Source organism: Ceratosolen solmsi, unplaced genomic scaffold (genome assembly GCF_000503995.2).
Source record: "Ceratosolen solmsi marchali unplaced genomic scaffold, CerSol_1.0 scaffold3, whole genome shotgun sequence".
NCBI lineage: Eukaryota > Metazoa > Arthropoda > Insecta > Hymenoptera > Agaonidae > Ceratosolen > Ceratosolen solmsi.
Window position 1 is genome coordinate 5,003,731 of NW_011948428.1, and position 21,380 is coordinate 5,025,110.

At 34.2% G+C, this 21,380-nt stretch overlaps 1 protein-coding gene across 1 annotated transcript in view; it reads right to left on the reverse strand.

Annotated features, from left to right (window-relative positions):
• The window catches only part of LOC105363714 (protein decapentaplegic), a 29,148-nt gene extending 15,732 nt beyond the window's left edge, over positions 1-13,416 (reverse strand). The window contains exon 1 of the mRNA XM_011501465.1: positions 13,048-13,416. The gene's annotated coding sequence lies outside the window, so the exon portion shown is untranslated. The remainder of the gene's footprint in view (positions 1-13,047) is intronic.
• Between the last annotated feature and the right edge of the window lie 7,964 nt (positions 13,417-21,380).

Here is a 21,380-nt window from a genome sequence, read left to right on the forward strand (position 1 = left end):
CCCCCACCCCACGCCGCCCGTCACCTCTTTCCTGAACACTATATTTCATCACTTGATGATGCAAATTTTTTTAAAGATTATGTGGGCCAAATTTTAGACTCATCGAATTGCATTCTATTTAACTATTGAAATGAGAAATTCGCTTTCAATCCCTTAACTTTCAACAAGTAATTATTTTATTACACATATTCCCACGGAATAACAATTTATAATTTTATAATTTCGATGTTTTTATGTTAAAAATAGAGCTGAATTTATCTTATCCAGGCTAATGCATTATAACGTTATTAAAATGAAATTATCATTAGAATTGATAAACTTTAATGCTTCACTATACCGTTTATTTGGTGCAGGTAATTGTAATGTAAATTATGATATCACGTCAAACGTCTTGGATATTATTGATTAGACGATTAATATAGAACGTTATTGTAAATTTAATTAACGTTTTAGCGAAACTTTTTCCCATCAGTATTATTTATTACGCGCGTTCACAGATTTTCTAAAAGCGAATTTTTACGTATGTTCAATTTAGACATTTAAGTCGAAACTTATTTTCAATTGCATCATAAGAAAAGAAAAAAAAAAGAATGAAAAATGTCGATACGATAATATGGAAAGATGGATAAATTTAATGGAAAATTTTTTATGGAATTTTTAATGGAAAATCTCTTGTTTGTAAATGAGACAATATTATTATTCTGTCGCATTGTATTGGATTAACGAAAGACAAAATTGAAAAAAAAAAAAAAAATAAAAAAAAAAAAATAAAAAAGAAAATTGTATTGTTACTACATTTGTATAAATTCGTTATGAAAGTCATCGAATTAAATCAAACAAATTATTCGAGTAGTAAAGTCTCTCTCTAATCATAAATCTAATTTCAACTGTTTCTACAATCACTCATAATCACATATTCATGCGTTATCCAACAAAACTACCTTGTTTCGCTCCAATACGAGTTTATCTGACGTCATAGCAGAATATTCTCATGGTCATGGTAACGCAAGAGAACATTTTATTCCTGGCACAGATCTAACTATTGTCTTAATCGATGGTGGAATTTCAATCTCTACTATGCTGTCCATTACTTTCGTAACAATGAATAAACACCATGTTTTTCTCCACTTTCTCACCTTGAACAAAATCTGTGAATGCAATATCTAAGCGCGAGTATGTACACATCGCGAGTATATGCATCCAAGATAATTATATCTTTGGATCGTTACATGATATTATGCATCAGTGCTCGCGCTGCTGAACTTTCTCTTGAAGCCTGCGCGTACCTGTCTATAGTGCCTCTTCGTTCTTTCCATTTAACATACGCAGACGAATTATAACTTTTTGAAAATTCAATGTTTTCTACTATTAATGCCGCCATCATGTAAGAATTTAAACTGGAAATTTATATAAAGAATACAGAGTATTGTGATTTTATCAGAGAATATGAATTTTCATTAATACTATAGGCTAATATTTTCTTTAAAAATTTGACTTCCACAAATGCTTCTGTTTAAATTAGCATTATTATAAAGAGATTTTTTTAATTTATATCTTTTTATAATAATAAATAGTTATAAAAAGATGAAATCCAATAGATTTGAGAGAATAGGAAATCAATTTATTTATTCTTCAAGATATTTATTAATATTCGTTCGTTTATTATTACATATCAATATCAATTAAAATATTATTTTTATAACAAGAAAATTAAATTACTTTAAGAGTATTATAATAATAATTGCACACCCAATGTACACGTGACTTTGGATTATACAGATGTATAGGATATAAATATCAATCTCTATCGATATAATAAATTTGTTTAAATTGTCTCAAAATACTTTAAGCATATTTGAATTGCAGAGAATATGTAAGGTATGAAACGTATTTATCTTCGAGGGAAAAAATTTACGTTACAATGATGTAAGTTTAAAGATTATCTAACTAAATAAATATTTAAGGCTTAAGTCGAAAAATTAATATAATTTCAAATAATAAAATTATTCCCATAATGAACGAGATACAAAATACCAACAACAACAAAAAAAAAAAAAAAAAAAAAAAAAAAAAAAAAAAAAATAAAAAAAAGAAAAAAAATTATCAATCAATATAAATAAACAAATAATTACAGTATATCTAAACTATTTTTTTATCAAGTAATAAAGTATGCTTTACGAGAATTTTCGCAATGATTTAGTAGACACTTAAAGTGTTATGGGTATATAGCCCTTTAAAAAACGACGAAAACATACGTAGAAGCAGAAGAACTCAAGGAACCCGAAAGAGAAGAAAAAAAACGTCGATACCTCATTGAAAATAAAAATCCCAGCGCGTTGTTCATTAAGACATTTTTTCGCTCTTTCTCTCTCTCTCTCTCTCTCACACACACACACACACACACACACACACACACACACACTCACACTCACTCACTCACTCACTCACTCACTCACTCACTCACTCACTCACTCACTCACTCACTCACTCACTCACTCACTCACTCACTCACTCACTCACTCACTCTCTCTCTCTCTCTCTCTCTCTCTCCTCCTCCTCATTTACCCTCTCACTCTTTCACTCTCCCCCCTTCTACCAATGGCTTCTTCCTCGCTCTTTCTTTCTCCCTCTGTATGTCTAACTCTTATTTACCCTCTCCTACTCTCTCCCTCTCTCTCTCTCTCTCTCTCTCTCTCTTTATTCTCACCCTCTCTCATTCTTGCTCTTTATCTCTCACTATTTTTTTTCTTTTTTCTTATCGTTACTTTAACCGTGAGTAGAACGATATTAAATATACGTAAGACTATTTCAAGATTTTCATGTTAGATTTTAATTCTAAATTAGTTGTAGATATTTACAATTCCTTGAATATAATAAATTTGGCATTGTAAGGAAATTTATTAATCTACACTGTTCTAATCTAATATTTATAAATCTACATTGTTTGTAAATTTATTATAAAGTCGCGCTAATTAAGATATTAATTTTAATGAAAATGTAAATTCAAAAAAGTTTTTTTTTTTTAAAAATTGTATGCAGTTGTGCTTAGCTACATGTAGTGCCTAAGCAATATAATAATGTAATTAATCGCTTTATTTTAAATAGAATTGAATTTTTTAATCTAATCGAGGAAAAAAGGCGTAAATATACATTGTTAAAGTGAAAGCTCAATTTAATTGATTTTTATTCATCTATAATGTTGGAATCTCTCTGTAAAATGTTTAAAGTACATATGCATTGGAGATGTGCATACGAGGAAAAGCTGAAATAACTCCTCCATAATGATGGACAAGTGTTTTTGCCTTTCGAAATAAATCATTCCCCTCTTGCGCCTTTACTGCACACTCAAGAGGGAGATGCACTGGCTATTCAGGATGAATGACGATGACGTCGTGTAAGCATGAAGGAGGAGGAGAAGATGAAAAAAGAAAGATAAAGAAGTGGATACGGGAGATGCGGCCGAAGAGGAATGAGAGTGAGAGAGTGAGAGAGTGAGAGAGTGAGAGAGTGAGAGAGAGAGAGAGAGAGAGAGACAGGTAGATGACGTGGCCCTCGATGCAGTCCAGCTTTATATCAATTTGTCTTTCCTTCTCTGTGCAGTTGTCGATTTGATGAGCGACAAAAAACTGTATCAGTTTTCCGTTGAACTCTTTTTTCTATAATGCCTTTTTGACGTTTCATATCTTTTCTTTCATATAGTTAAATAGGACTTTGGGCACGTGAAAAACGATCTGCGGATGTATTCTCATAGAGAATTTAGCTTCATTGAAAAAATATTCAATTACTTCATGTTCTCAGTATAATTTCACATTACAATATAATTGCAAATGAAAAAGAAAACAGTTAAAACTTATTATTCTTCTGTTATACCAATGTAATGTAAACATTATGATTATTTGCATTCAAACAATTTAGATTATATAAATTAGAATTTTTGGTAATGGACAATAACTATTATTATTTACAAATAGAATCATCACATCTAATAATAAAAAAAGTAAATTTGAAGAAAAAAAAAAGAAAGTTCAAATAATAAGCAAACATGAACGCTAAGAAACAGTAGTAATCCGTGGATACCGAAAAAATTTTGTAACTAACTAAAGTAAAGAAGGAGAAAAAAATAAAGTACCATCCCAAACAAACATACGTTTCACCTACTATATCAGGAGGCCCAAAAAGAAAAATGAAGAAATAAAGCAGCAGAATCAACGAACCGAGACGAAGAAAAAGTATGCGCGCACCTATCCTCGAAAAACCCACATACAGGCGATCCGTAACGAAAAAGACAGCGGACCTCATTGCAAGCGACGAACGATCGTAAGAAACGATTGAGAAGGAGGGGAGGAAGAAGAAGGAGAAGAAGCAGCATCGGCAAAACCAGCAGAAGCAGCGACCGCGACAGCAGCAGCTTGGAGGTGCCCAAGAGAGAGAAGAAGAAGCGACTCTCCACCTCTCGACGAGATCTAGAAAGGTGAACCAAACGAAGGAACGAGGAACATCGAATGAGTAAGACACTGATATATATATATATATATATATATATATATATATATATATATATATAGAGGGGGGTGAGAGGGTGAGAGAGAGAGACAGAGAGAGAGGTGAGAGGGTGAGTGAGTGAGTGAGTGAGAGAGAGAGAGAGAGAGAGAGAGAGAGAGAGAGAGAGAAAGAGAGAAAAGTGCGAGGCAAGAGCCAAGCTGTCTGCTGCCGAAGCTCTCACATAATCTCGTTCGTCGCATCTCTCTCTCTCTCTCTCTCTTTCTTCCTCACGCACACGCGCGTGCGTGCGTTCATAGGCAGACAGACAGAGTATCCAGCTCTCTCACTCTCTTTTTCTCTTCACCTCTTTCTCTTTATCTGTTTCTCGGGAGCGAAAAAGGCCCCTGGCGTGTGGCGTATATTGCGCGGTTATAACTCGACTGCGAAGCCCTCGTCGCCGGAAGGGACTTCTCCTTCTCCTGACTACGTGTCTACCGCTTGGAGTTGGCGATGCCCAACAATGCCAAGGATAGCAACGCACGCACGCATATACGACTTTCGTGCCGCCCAAGGGTTTCTCTCTCTCTCTCTCTCTCTCTCTCTCTCTCTCTCCCCCTCTTACTCCCTCTCTTTCTCATAGAATCCCGCGTTCTCTCGATTGCCAGCCTCGATTTCGCTGATTTTATCGTCCTCGTGTGTTTCTTTATACGCGCGCTGCTGCCGTTGCTGCTGCTACCCTTTGATATTTTAATTTTCGATATGAAGAGGGAAGAGAAGAGAGAGTGAGAAAGAATACGCGCGCACGCGCGCGCGCGTGTGTGTAAGACAGAGAGAGAGAGAGAGAGAGAGAGAGAGAGTAAAAGCCAAAGAGGAAAGTCTCTACTTGCCTTACTTTTTTAAATCTTTCTTTTCGTTTTTGCACCTTTTGTGTTTTTTATGTTCGTTGTTGGTTAATCGTGTTGTTTATTTTGACACATCAAGCAGGGTTTGGATTATGTGTGAGATTATACTTTATTCAGGAAGATGGGGCGTTTAGATTGGATTTTAGGATGTAACAAGGCATTGTTTGGTTCATTAAGTAGATGAATCATTGACGTGTATCATTTATTAATACATTTTATGATTATAAGAATTATCACGATTTAGATTATAATTAACTTGAAGTATATCAATTATCTCGCACGAGATCAATGAAAATTCAGTCTTTAGGTTATTTGTACGATGCTCCCATACTCATTATTAAACATTTTTTTTAATAATTAATATAAAAAGGATATATATACATTTATATCCATTTATGTACGTTTGTGGATGTGTGTGGATTTGTATGTGTGTGTGCGTGTGCGTATGTGTGTGTGTGAGAGAGAGAGAGAGAGTGAATGATAGTAAATGTATTTGTAACGCAGAGATTTTATTACTTTATAATAATAATATTTTTTTGATATTTTAATAATTAGGAATTTTTTTTGACTATATAAGCCAATATATTATTATGATAAAGAGTAAGAAAGAAAAAATGACTCCAATTTAAAAGCTGTAATTAGCACGACATGCCAATCATAATTGTTATATTAAATAATGTATATATATATATATATATATGTATGCATGTATGTTTGTATGTATGCATGCATACATAATGATTATAAATATTGACTCTTTTCTACGCCGGTTTTCGACAAGCTTCATTTGTAAATTTGAATTTGTTATGACACGAATGCAAAACGATCCCTACATTCGGTGTTTTACACTTCTGCCTATGCTTGTTCCACACAATAACAGCAAATCTGCGCAGTTGAAGTACCTGCTATAATAAGGTACAGGTGTATGCCCGAAAGAGGGGAGAAGGAACCGGCAGGTAGATACGTACAATGAGTGGCAGATACGAGCGACGACACGACTACAACTGTGCGAGACAATGAGTCAGGATCATTGTTCGGAAATGAGGATCCGAAACTATGAATGAGAGAATAAAGAGTCTTAGGCGGTCACAATAAAGTCATCTTTCTGATATTCTGCTCATCTTTTAAAACTTAAGTACATAGTTATTCGAGGCAGAGTGTAATCGTCGACTCGATGGAGTTTTATCACCTAATACTATGTTAGGCATTGACAGATTTTTAGTAAACCTTTTTCCGCTTAATGTCATTTGAGTATAATTTTTGAAATTTCGAAAGAAAAGAAAAACAATTATTCTTACATACGTATCAAAAGCTATTGTTATGCTTTCATTTAAAATGCTTATGTGAAATAAAATAAAAGAAATATTTATATAGTAGAAGGTTCCAGGATTTTCCATCGATATTATGTATTGTATAAATTTTCAACTCGATAGTTCACTTAAAAAGGTATATCATACAATTTTAACGAGTGCAATAATGTATTAGTTTCGTCGAAGTTTAATAATGTTAAAAGTAACATTCTAACGTCATACTAAAATAAATTCGGTATTTTTATGCAATCCCCTTGTATTCTGTATGTAAAAAGAAACTGGTATTATGAATAAAAGATGGTTGTTTTTTTTTTTTTTTTTTTTTTTTAAGTAAGTTTTTTATGAATAAATCTGAGCTAGAAAATAAATTTTAACCATAATTTCAACTACCAAAAGAAAAAAAAACTAATAATACTAATAATATATTTGTCTGCGCTTCCTTAATAAATAATATTTCGATTATTTTTCCAACCTTTTAGAGCTTTTATTCATTCATAAATTTCTTACGATTCGCCAGTTTCCATTATGACTTTTCATCCTTTTTAATTATATGTGACCAATATTGTAAATAAATGCTATTTTCAAACGAATGATTCTCAGCATTTTCTTAACTCTCATACAAATTTAATACTTTTCATGGTTATAAAAATTATGCAACTTCGTACAAAATAGATAATTAAAATTACATCTTAATTTTCATTAATAAATAAAGTAGAATTATCTCTGACAAATTTAGCTAATAGCGGAATATAGCAAGCACAGAAGTAATAAATGAATGTTGCAAGACTAATTAGTCGGAAGACGAGCATAAGTAACAAAGGGAGAAAATAGAAATGAAAAACTATAGCTCTCACCTAAGCGGCAGTGCGAAAAAAGCTCATTGTCCGGCGAGTAAGGACGCGTCGCGCGGCCTCCCCCCTTTTACTCGGCAGGAACGATAAAAAAGGGCCGGGCGCAGACGGCTGGCCGCGGCTTATAAGCTCCGCCGCTCCGTACAAACGACTGAGCCCGAGCAGCCCGGTGCGCGCCCGTTACCATTTTCTTTTTTCTCTCTCCTCCCCCAGGGATACCCCCACCCCGGCCTACCGCGACCGCCCACGCACCAATCGCACGAGACGCCACACCGCCCGCGCCCAGGGTGAGGGACACGCAGTCTCCTATTCTCCCTCTCTATATAGCTCTCGCTCTCTCTCTCTCTCTCTCTCTCTCTCTCTCTCTACCGCCCATCCCTTTGGATCTCACCCTCCTTGGCAAGCGTATGTAAGAGAGTCGTTGAGGGAGCGAGACGGTGGTGATTGGGGTGAGCGAGTAATAGTAAGACAGAGAGAGAGAGAGAGAGAGAGAGAGAGAGTCAGTGAGTGAGTGAGTGAGAGTGAGAGTGTGTGTGTGAGCGAGAGTGAGAGAGACGGGTAAAGTGGGAGGGAGGGAGGAAGGTACTCGGTAAAACAGAGATGAGTCTCCCATGGGAAATGACAAACACCGATGATTTTTGAGACTTAACAGGATGTCGATCATGGGATGCCAATTGTTTAGGCTCATTTATGTATTCTTTAATGAGGTAATCCTTTTAATACCTCAATTTTATGTGCTAATATGTAAGTCTTCTATATCGATTTTCTCAATATAAATATAAGACTTAATTTTATTTAAATATACGTTTAGTTGTACAAAAGATGTGAATGATATTTGAATTCTTGTTTTATAAAGCAATACTAAAATATCTAGAAAAAATCTAGGATTTGCGAGTTAAATTATGTTTAATAAATTATTAGCAGATCGTTTACTTACAAATGATTGAAAATTCAATATTCGATAAAAAGATGATTATTAAGAATAAGTGCTACAGTAATGATCAACATAAAACGTATAGACATGGTAAACATTTATACTGTTGATTCATAATGAATTAATACCAAGCAAATTTAGATATTTAAATCTACCATCCCTTATACGGAAATTTAATTGATGATAGGAGTCGCTGAAATTTATTATGCAATTATTCAATAATAAAATCATATAAAAATGGTTACTTATTCTTACCTATTTTAGAACAATTTATGAAATATTAAGGTGTGTCAACATTGCCAGGAGAGTTATACAGTTTGGTAGATCTTTCTCAGAACTCAAAAGATTCTACGAAGGACGTATTTCACTTAGATAAAAATGAAGTCTTATTTCTATTTACAACGATACTGCTCGACCACTGAATCAAACTTTTAAGTTTTAATATTGAAATGAGAAAAACTGTTACAAATTATTGTAAAACGAATTTACAATTTTTAAAAGCTGATCATAGTTAAGTATTTAGATCAACAATGTAAACGGAACAATGAACGGAGTGATTGTCATTATGTGAGCGTATAGATAGATACGCGTTTCATTATTATGAAAAAAAAAGCATGTGGATTTTTGTACTACTATAATGATAATAATTGTGTTTAATACAAATGAAATTTAACCGATAAGCATAGCACATAAATTTATTGCATTTAATTACAATCTATTAATTTTATATCAATGTAATTAGTTATAACAATGTTTAATTTCTGGTCTTTTATTGATAATTTTTACTTCTTATTTTTTTCTTCTTTTTTTTTAATCATAATTTATGAAAACGACTATGTTCGAAGTAACGCATACTTTCTAAATAATAAACGAATTAGAGAAAATTATTACATTTCCTACGCTATAACGAGAACTTAATGTATACAATGACTCTTATCATTGAAAATAACAAACAATACACAATCAATAAATCCGAATACTTTTTATTTAATGTAAATTATATGTATTTAATGTACTATGTAAGTGTTACGCTTAAAAATTAGGGAAATTAAAAAGGATGTATTTTTGTATTTTCCCAGTACTGTAATAGTCAGGTATCTACGTTACGGTTTCGGTATTGTATCATAATATCATTATATGTAGGCGACGACAGGTCTGCGCTGTTTCCCTCTTGTTTTCGATTTTTCCCTCGCTTTCTATGCCATGTTTCTACAAGTCGAGAGCCACACTTAGGCCCTCGAACTTTAGGAGTCACTTGTAAGAGTGAAAATATAGAATTCGACCGCATATAAAATATGCCCGAATTTAGTAGTTTAATGATAAGTTATTTAAAGATTTTCCAACCTAACCGATATACGATAACTGTAAGCTTATATGCGTATATGAAACATTAAAAAAATTATTTATCACGTATTTTTAGAGAGTAATTTCGAAGATACGTAGGCCAATGAGATAATAAATTTATAAATGCAAATACGGTAAGGAAAACAACTTGTAATGCAAAAGAGCGGCTTTTAAGGGCTAACAAGGCATGGTAATCTGCAACAATAAAAGCCTATAAATGTTACTTCTTCAAGTGCTTTTATTCATTTCCGCGAAGCGAGCAACGTTGCACGAAGAAATAGTTGTAACTTCCCTTAAGAACAGGAGGAGCTTAATGTCGACCTTTGCCTTTGATTTACACGGTAATTACGGCTTACGCACACCTGAGGCTTGCCAATAAGTAATTCCTAACATCTACTTTGCACATTTTTCTATTCTTTTATATTTAATTTTATACCTTTTAACCTTACGCGTGTACAATTTTTTTACGAATGTTTATACGAAGTCTCTCTCCCTCTCTCTCTCTCTCTCTCTCTCTCATCGTGTAGGTGTGTGCGCGCGCGCGCGCGCGCGCGTGTGTGTTTTGTACTGCCTTTACGTTATACCGAATGTACTAGATCGGATGTGTCGACGGAAAGTAAAATTTATCGAATATTTATGATTAAAGCACGTCACGAATACATTTATATAAAGAAATATTCGATTTCTAACCACTTATATGCATTTTCAATACGCTTATATGAAATTTTCGTTACTTAATTGCGAGTTTTTCAAAATCATTTGTATCGATACTATAGTTTAATAGAAAAATAAATAGTTAAATAGAAAGAAATTTCGTTTGATTTAAAGGAAAGTATATTAATTAAGGTGATTATAGATCCAAGTGTCGCCAATACGAATACACCATTTAACATAATACAATAATATAACACGTGACAATACATCCACTAAAATAGTATAATTTTTTCATTACGTTTTCTATTACAAATCTCTGTATTAACGACAAGCTTTTTAATTTACACATCATTAGAAAATTAGAAAAACCGGTTTTACTTATGTTACATTTACCACTCGTTTTGCTTAACATATGGATAATAGAAAAGTAAATAGGAGTAAATGTTTCTCCATTTATTTGATGAAATAAAAATTTCTTTCAGAATCCTGACTGGAATGAATGTGTTAACTATAATTTATATGGTCGCGCAGTTACAAGAAGTTTAATGCAAAATTGTCGAATATATTATTTAAGAATTTTTTTTTTAACGAACGTAGCCTGATCGAGATCGAGCTCATTGTGATAATTTAAGCGAATTAAAGTAGAAAATAATTTTCGAAAGGCTGGTAAGGAGACAGGCTCGTGGTTATATTATAACAATATATATCTTTACCTATCAATACATCATTTATCAAAGTAAGAATTTCCGTTTACTTCACTGCGCGTCTCTTTTGCGTCTCTTTTCCTTGCACGGACAAGAGCGACGACGCGGTGAAACGTGGACCTCAAGCCTCCACACTGGTGGCATTCAGGAATAGATTTCAGCGACGATCGAACGGCACATGCGACGCACGAGAAAGAGAGAATATCGAGAGAGACGTGGTAAACGAGTTGCATACACGTCATCGTCGAAAATAATCGTTGGCCGCTCAAGAGTAATAAAGATCCGGGTACTCGGTGGAAGAGGCATCAGCTGATTTATTAGCGCTTTTTCCTCCGCTCACGTTAGTTTTCGCCACGTTGCCGATTGACGAAAAGCGCCCGAGTGCTTTCTGAAAATTCCATATGGTGAATTTCATCGCGCACCTCGGAAACGCACGTCTCGAGAAATTTACAATATGCAAATTCTTGGCGAGAGCGGGAGGGAGGGAGGAGGGGGGTGAGGGGGGGGGGTGGGGGAGGATAAGAATAAAGATAAGGATGACGATGACGATGACGATGACGATGACGATGACGATGACGATGACGATGACGATGAATGCAGTTCAGCATTGGTAGTTATACATGCTTCAAGAAAGTTAATCCAGGCGCTGCGTATTACAAATTCCCCAAAAAGGAAAAAAATAAAGAAAGATAAATGAATCAGAAGGAATGGAGACAGAGGGACGAGCGAAAATAAGAGAAAACGTAGCGCCGACAAAATTCATTTACACGCGTCGCCGTCGACGCGCGAGGCACGAAAAATTACGAGGTTGCACAAAGACGAGGTAAACATGCATCGCATCGCGGTTGCGGCGACGGCGACGGCGACGGCGACGGCAACGATGGCTCCGACAACAACTCGAATGGCAAAATTATCGCTCGAGAGAAAATATGTGAATACTTCGGTCGTAATTTTCAGTGAGTTACTTTTGCAATTTTTATAAAGTTGTTCGTATATACGCGCGCGCCCGCGAGTATGCGTGCGGATATGGGCGCGCGTGCCCGCGTGCGTGTGCGCACATTCAATTGACTCTGCGACTTTCACAAAATGTTTTTACGACTCTCCTTCCCGTCTTTTTTCCTCTTTCTCTTTATTCGTTTACAAATGCTTGCAGCGGTACGTGTAGCGCTTACAAAAAGACGCGCGGTAAATTTTATCTCCTAATGGACACGTATAAATTGTCTAAAAAAAAAAAGAAGAGAGTAAAAAACAGCCGATGGCCATTAAAAGTTTTATGTCCACGAAAAATGTAATGATGGCTTAGCGGTTTTATTCATTTTCCTCCTTATTTTCAGCAGCGCGTACCTCGCTACCATAAAGGGTGGCAATAATGACCAAGACCGTGTCATTCCATTGTCCGAAAGGTCCGGCGAAATGACACAAGATCACGCGCGTTACGGTGACTCGCAAGGAGTCGTCAACGAAGGTTGGTGATGTACAGTTTATGGGATATAATAAATACGTGGTTGTGCTAACGCGTGGTGAGCCGACGTTGCCGACATTGGTACCAGTCGACGCTCGACGATGCGCAATCGGTTGGTACCGGTAAAGCGCGAAGTACCGCGACGTTGTGCCAAGATTCGCCAGCTGATTGGTACCTTGTTCGATCGTCTCGGATACCGACGACTTTCCCCGTATTCCTGACTTTTCCACATAGCACCTGCGACAGATCTCTCTCTCTCTCTCTCTCTATCTCTCTATCTTTAACTCTCTCGCTCTGTGGTACATGCATAGTAGTACATATAAGTGAATGCTCTCTCTCTCTCTCTCTCTCTCTCTCTCTCTCTTACTCGGATTAAGTTCTCAAGAGCTCGGTTGCTGGCTCACCTTGTTAGCCGTAAATCCGGAGCTTAAGCAGCCACGGCATCTCTCGAGCTTCGGCCGGTTGCGGCAGTCCATCCACTGGTTCCTCGCGTCCCGCGCCGATCGGTTATTGGATACACACCGGTCAGCGAGCGAAAAGTCAGCGCGAGCGCGTCCAGAGTCCGGGGCGCGACGGCGAGGATCCCGTCGGCGTGCGTCGGAGCGCCTTCCCCATCCGTCAGGCAGGGGCACGCGGCTCGCACCAGCGGCACCACCACCACCACCAGCACCACCAACAACAACAGAACAGCTGGATCACACGACCGTCGCACTCGCGTCTGTCTTTCTCTCTCTTTCTCCCGCGCTCTCGCCCTCGCCCGCGCCTCTCGCTCGCTCCTCACCTCTCTCTCTCTCTCTCTCTCTCTCTCTCTCTCTCTCTTTTTTCCCGCCTTTGCTCTCTTTGGCCCTCTTTTTCTCTCGCTATCTCTTTTCTCTATCTCTCTCTCGTTCGCTCTCTCTCTCTCTCTCTCTCTCTCTCTCTCTCTCTCTGTACCTACCTACTTCTATCCCACGCGCTGTCTTTACCCCTTGCCGGGCGTATACGCGACCCAAGCCCCCACGAGGATCCGTCAACGTGTATGCAACTTGCGCACTTACGAGGAAGGACGCGCACAGGCGGTTACCAGCGCTGGCGGCTGCTGCTGATGCTGCTCAACCCGAGCACCGCTGCTGCTACCGTCTCACCGCTGCGACGCTGCTCTCGTCCGTGGACTCGGGCGATTACTGACGGGACTGCCAACCAGCCAACCAGTCCACTCTCCTCGGCCAAGATGCCGAGAGCGGCGCTGCGCGCTCGAGGCCGCCGCCGTCGTCGTCGGCGCACTCGCCGTGGAAAAGGGGGAGCCGATGCCCGCGCCTACGCAGGTATATATCGGCACTGCCTGCCTGGCCGAGCCCTGCCGTCTGAGCCGTCTGCTACCGGGGGAGCGAGAGAGAGAAAGAGAGAACGAGCTGGATGGCGCATCGGGCACCAGGGACGCAGAGCGAGTACGGGGGCCCCGAGGACCAAAGTGAGCTGGTCCGGTACCGGTACGTAGATGTCGGCGAACTCCCGAGCCAGCGCCGGGGGATAACTAGCCTCCGACTTTCCGACCAAGCCTTTTCTCATTAGCGGCTCGACTCCCTCCGTGACTCTGGATTACATGCTCGATCGAGGTCATTATTGCGCGGCTGGTGTCAACTCCAACCTCGAGTAAATCGTCACTTGTTGCGGAAATTATTGACGGTAGGGATGGAAGATGGGCCGTCGTTAGCTGAGCCGGACGCACACATTCACCGACACTCGTTCACGTTCATGCTATAACAATGTGTACGTTGCTTTGAAATATTATTTATCGACAGGAGTGGTAACATGGATAGCCACTGCACGGGTTCCTAAGCTAACAAGTCTTCGTAGGCATTGTTGACGTTCATCTGACATTACTTTATCAATAAATAATAAACATAATAAAGGTCTGCGGAAGATAGAAAATTTTCTTTTTTCTTGTTTGTCTTTACATTCACAGGTAACTGTGGACATTTGGTCTTTCTTTACGAGACATTTATTCGTAATTAATCGACTTAAATATAATCACTTATACATTTTCTAAGAATTTTGCGCAAAACGCCTCCTAAAATAAGGCGAAAATTTTTAATTCAATTTAATTTCCTTTTAATTAATTAATTAATTTTCATGAAATGAATAAATTCTATTTAAACCTTCTATTTAATATCTTATAAATGATTTGAATTCCAATATTTGAGAATCATCCTACTTATTAGATGTTATTAATACCTTATCCAATTACAATTATAATACGTAGTGAAAAATTTAATTATAAATCTAATGAGATTGGTTAAAACTTTTTATAGCGTCGAAGATTTTCATCCAAAATCTTTAATAATTTGTTAAGTATTCGGAAATTATATTAGATAATTAATTGCCGAGTTGGGTCATATCCTTCAATTAATATATGCACTATAATAAGCGAGAAATTAAAATTTCCTTATTTAAATAACATTCGAGCGATAACAAATACGTATTCTATATTTTCCTTACTACATTAGTAATATATACTTTTGTTATTACAAAACTATACTTTTTAATATACTAGTATATTCTTGATAATTATTGAGAATGATAATAATATATTATTATCGATATGTTATATTTGTATTTGTTGAGAATGATTTGTTTGAGAAAATAATAAGTATGGATTTTCAGTACACCTGTAATAAAATGAATATCTAAGAAAGTTTGTACACAAGAATCATAACGATCATAGCGATTATCGACGTATGGATTATCAATATTTTCAAATATGATGTGAAATAAATCTTGCTAATCAGTAGGTTAGTATGCACTTATTGATTTACACTCCGAAAAATATAACCTACCAAGTACTATAGATGCCTATAAATCAAATAAAATTTGAAAAGTTCTCTCAGCGAATTAAAAAATTTCAATATAAGTACTTATAAATCTATCTATCATAATAATTATTCCTAAACAGCTAGTGAAATTTTGAATTAGGCACATTATGTTGTATCTTACATTTTAATGTCTATTAATCATTTTCTACAGTTTTGCGAATGGAATTTGAGTGGCAAGCTTAGATGTGTTTTACCATAAACATAAGATTCCTTAGATAAATTAAAAACTTTATATTAAATGAAATGCAATTTAATTGTAATGAATAATGAATAATTAGCATTCGATTAACTCTGCAGTAAGCAAAGTTTTTCTAAATATTAAATTATTTGCAATTAATGCATAAATTAAAAACTTAACATTAGATAAACGAACGTTCCTTAATTTTAATTAAGAGCCAAAAACACAATAATAATCAACTTTAATAATATGCTTAATTAATTGTACTCAAATACTGTTCCTATCACACTTTTTTGATAAAAGCGCGCGAGTTTCATATATTGTCTGTAAATAAGATAAATTTAGTAATAAATCTAAAAAAATTCCTTTGAAATATCTTCTCTCTCTCTCTCTCTCTCTCTCTCTCTTTATATTTGTTGATAAATAATATTTTAATTAAAAAGAGGCACTTCTATAATCCATCGCTCTTTAAGAGAAAATTAAAATTTCTGAGTATACATTAAGTTTATATATTTATAGCTAAAAGGATTAATAAATGAAAATAAAGTAAAAAAAAAAACTGTATTTTTATTAATTTTACCAAATTTTTAATATTTAGAATAAAACCAATTTATAAAAAATTTATAAATTTATAATACTATTTGTAATTTGTTACTGTAAATATATTATCTTTACCATTGAATTTAAAAGGTGAAAAGTAATATTATAAGTAAATGTTCATGAATTATATCAATTATGACATGAGCGTAATCAATGAAAATTATAGATAATGTTGTTAGTTATAAAATATTTAGAAAATAATTATCGAAATAGGCTACACTTGAAATTGCATTAGTTTGAGTACGCCGGTGTCGTAATTGTGTTGTCTAATTAATTTGATGAATTACTTTAGAAATTAATAATTTTAATTCTTACAATAAGAATTACATATAAAATATGTATAATCGCAATTTATGTTGAATAAATTATCAAAATTAATTTGTCCAAGATATAAATACATAAAGATAAAAGCATGAACAAATAAATATTAAAAAATATTACTTTACACTAATTTTCTACTAACTAATGATCATATGCTTAATAATAATAAATATGTACTGTATTATTATTATTATAATGGACGCGCACACACGCGCGCGAATGATACAATAAGTCTTATCTCTATGTTACAAAGTTTGGAGACGGCAAATTATGATATTAATATTATAAAACTTAATCGCTAAAAGAAGTAAAAAAAAATAACAAAAAAAAAACAAAAAAAAAAAACAAAAACAAAAAAAAACAATTGACGATTAAAATAGTAAAATAATTACAATACATGTGCCATTAAGTAATTACTAAGAAAATGATTTGTGTATTTATTTGAGTGTATAATTAATTATTAATTATTGTTACTGGTAAACTGTGACCGCCGCGTTGCTTCTTAATCCAAGAAAACACACGAATTAAGTACACGTTCATACATGTAAGTGCATGTATACGCTGCAAGATCCATCTGTAGGTTTCGTACATGTCGTAATTTAGATTGGCACACTGCATTTTAAGTTGATTTAAAAGTGCGCATATAAGTGGAATGTTTTTTAAGTTAAGCTAAGAACATACGCGCATTGAATAAATGCATATTGGTATAATGCACATGCACGACATTTACTTAGTTAATGCTTTAGTGCACATCATTTATGACATACGATACACTTAATAAATTACTCGATGACACGACTAGACTTAGTATGCCTACGTATGTGTTAATTATGCTGTGTGTTGCTCAACTTGATCACAACCGCAATATGGAAGCTGGGTAAGATCAATGAAAGGGCTTAAAGTGTACAATATAAGAAAGTTAACTTGAGGATTAAATGAATTATATACAAGTCAGCAATGCAGGCTTGCGGATATGCGTGCAGTGAAATGTCGAGGCTCTATATTTTGTCAAAGGAAGCAAGATATTAGGCTTACCACCCACCATCAGTGATCCTTCCTTGATTATCGCTAACATACTATTATATAGACGCGAGTTGTGTAATTTGCAACAACCCTAATAACTAAAGTTATAAGAAGCTTATAATTATGTTAGTAATTTTCCTTATATATACGTGGCGAAATGGGTAAAAGTAAACTTGCGCATGATCATATGATCTAGGCGGCTTATTGAAATTCTATGTGATAATTCGAATTAATAAGGTATTAATGAGTATCGACCTTATATTTATTCGATAGATGAATATTTGAAGTAGGAGAATGAGATTTTCATCCAATGATTTATATAATGATTTATGTAATATCGATCGATACGTCGGGATATACATTGACTGCTTATACTAATTGACAGTGTGTAAAAAGAGCATGAAAATTTTATTATTAATTGATAATTATTTAAATTCTTAGTCCGTGGCGAAGTCAGAAATTTATGAAATTTATGAAATTTATGAAATTTATGAAATTTATGAAATTTATGTTATAGTTCGGCTTTTCATCTTTCCCTTGTACCACGAAAGATATAATATTTTTGCACTAATCTTCGTTATGACCATTGTTAAGGCTAAGTTTACAATTGTTATTTCCTATGGTAATATTAACGATTAACGATCAATGTCAACAGAAGCAATCATACAAAACACCTCGATACAACAGTTATTCTGCATATCGCCAGTGAAGATAAAAGAAAAAAGAAAAAAGAAAATGAAAGGATGAATAAATGATTCAAATGTAGTTGCTGAGTATGTAATTTGCGGTCAGTGTTTCAACGAGATACTCCATACAAGATCCTAAAGAAGCGCAAGAAGGAAAAAAGGGACAAACGGAGAGGAGCGGTGGACCTATAATTTAATAGAGCCAAGGAATTTTAGTGAGAATTTCGATTGATAGTTTCTTGCGCCACTTAATTAATTTGTACGAAATACCTAATCTTTCTTGTTGGCTCGCAGGACACTTTTAAAAATTAGGCTGGAATCTGTGAAAGCTTAGACTCGCTTGACTCTCACGCGCCCGGCTTTCGGTCTGCAGCGATCGACCGAGCGTCCGACTCCTGGAGTGGCCATTCACAGGCCGCACTGTTTGCATGTTATTTTTTCAATTATTCCGCCTTTACATTCTCAGATAAGATAATTACATCGTGCCGGATAAGCATCTCGATAAAGCGGGATGCAAGATGCAGGAGATAAAGCCTTATTTTATCTCGATGTTCTTGATGAGAAAGAAGGAGTGGGAGAGAGGAAGGAGAGAAAAAGAGAGCTAGGCAACTATTCTCTCTTCTTTCGACTCCAGTTTGTCTGGCTTTTTTAAACAGGGCCCCCTTTCGCTTTACTACATCTCTTATCCCTTCTCTTTCTTCGTCTCAACCCAGTATATCTCGTACGATTCAACGTGAAATTTCCTCCTCCGTAAGCTTTTGATGGGCGGCGGGTTTGTGCGCGTGTGAGTGATCACAGGTGTAACTTTTTCTCAGCTTGTCGATCTTCTTTTTACTAGGACAATTGATTTTTCGTACGAATATATATTGTTTGTTTTTCTTTTTCTTTTTGTTTTTTTTTTGTTTTTTTTTTTTTTTTTTTTTTATTTTTCTTACAACTTTGACATAGATATACTCTATAATTAAAAATTCGTACATTCACACGCTTCGCGTTACATGCATTCATTAATTGACGTAGATTGATCATTAATCTACATGAACAAATTGGAAATATTTGTTTTTGTTGCTTTAATTACATATTCTTCTTCTTCTTTTTTTTCCAAAAAAAAAATCTGATTCATAATTTTAGTTATAGTTCCATGTATTATTATATTCTTGATGCCATTGGCATTGTCATTTTAATTATAATTTTTAATTTTAATAATTTACTAATACCGATTGAATTAATAATGTTGACGTATAAAGTAAGTTTGTCAGCCACTATAATTATTATGTATTTGATTGTCTTAAACGGCAATATTATACACGTGCTACTAATAATAAAATAATGCGCGTCCAAGCGATACTTGGAAATAAAATTAAAAGGTTTGAATAATTTGCGGACTTTTGATCGTTCAATTAAATATTAAATGTTTATAAATTTTCGACGATATAGTATTTATTTACACTATATTTTTATGCGTCCGAATGAGCAATCATTCATCATAAAAATAACTTAATAATGTCGTTAGAATATTCTTACGAAATATTAGAATCCATTTCTATTTTTTAATTTCAATGATATATTAAACATTTTGTTTAGTCAAACAAACGATTGAGAATAGTTAAACGTCCAACAACAATCATCACTTTTTTGCAAGCATCATAGATATTAATTTAGCTTAGAACATAAAAAAATATTCATTAAATTAAGAAATGGTAAATATTAAAATAACATTTACAAAGTAATTAAATATATAATAAATAATAATATATCAATTTATACATATATTATCAAATGATGTATATATATATATATATATATACATAAAAGGTATTTATTTACGTTGTAAACAAGCACAAAATTTTTGTTACATAAGATCGGCTGTTACAAAAAGGTGGACATATTATTTATAATAAAATTCTCAGTTGAAATAAAAGTCAGCTTTAAGAATACTAAATATTTATTATCCGTATGTCTTTTATATGATTTTTACATGTCCATTAAATCTAGATATAAACACAACTGTACATAAAATCAGATAAAATTGATCGGATTCTTCGTTTCTGAATCGTTTTATTAGCTAATGAAGAGAATGGTGTACATTGCTTTCTATTAACATTAGATTCCTTAATTGGATTAATGTAATTCTGGATTTTGTTTTATACATAAGCGAGATTACGTGTACTTCTTTTCGTCAATGTAATGAATTCATTTGATTTAGAAATCTTAAGAATGTAGCCAATGCTATTTTACAATATAGAATATGTTATTTAATTAATAGAAGAATTTTTATTTCCAAACATTGTCTATATAATATTTAAGAATTCACATATGATTTATATGTATGTCAATATGTGCACGAATGTTACTCTATTAACAATTATATCTCATTAAACATATATCGCATTTAATTATATTAGTAAACAATATTATTCAAATTACAAATGCCATACTGTGAATTCTACTAGGCAATACATAAAGTTGAAACATTTAACTTTTTAGTATTCAATTTATGATTTATTTTCCACACGTCAGCTGTAAATGTATATGTAATACCATTGGTTTTATATTTATTCGTTTAAGTCATACATCTAAAGATTATATCATAAGTTGTTATATAACGTTTAGAGAGATAAACAATTTTGTATATGTTTCTTATACATTGCGTCTTTTATTATTATTATTATTATTATTATTTTTTTTTAAGTGTATACGTTGCATTGAAGTATCGAAAGATCAGTGATGGGCTAAACTGAAGTAACGTATATCTATTTCCTTTGATTTACATTTGGTCATAAATATTTTATTTTTCTTATTCACTCATCGCATGTATTGAAGATAATTATACACTATCACTGCAAGTATGTAAGAGAAAAAAAGAAGTTTATATTTTTTTAATATACTTTCTACGTATTTGCGCAAGTATTAAATATCTCAAAACCTTATGTCAGATATGTCATTAGTGATAATTTCAAATTAGAAAATTTTCATCAACTATATTATGTGCTCATTACGTATTCGCAATTTTATTCTTCACAGGTTAATAAATATTATTACTACCACTTATTTTCAATCGCTTATATGTACTGCGGAAT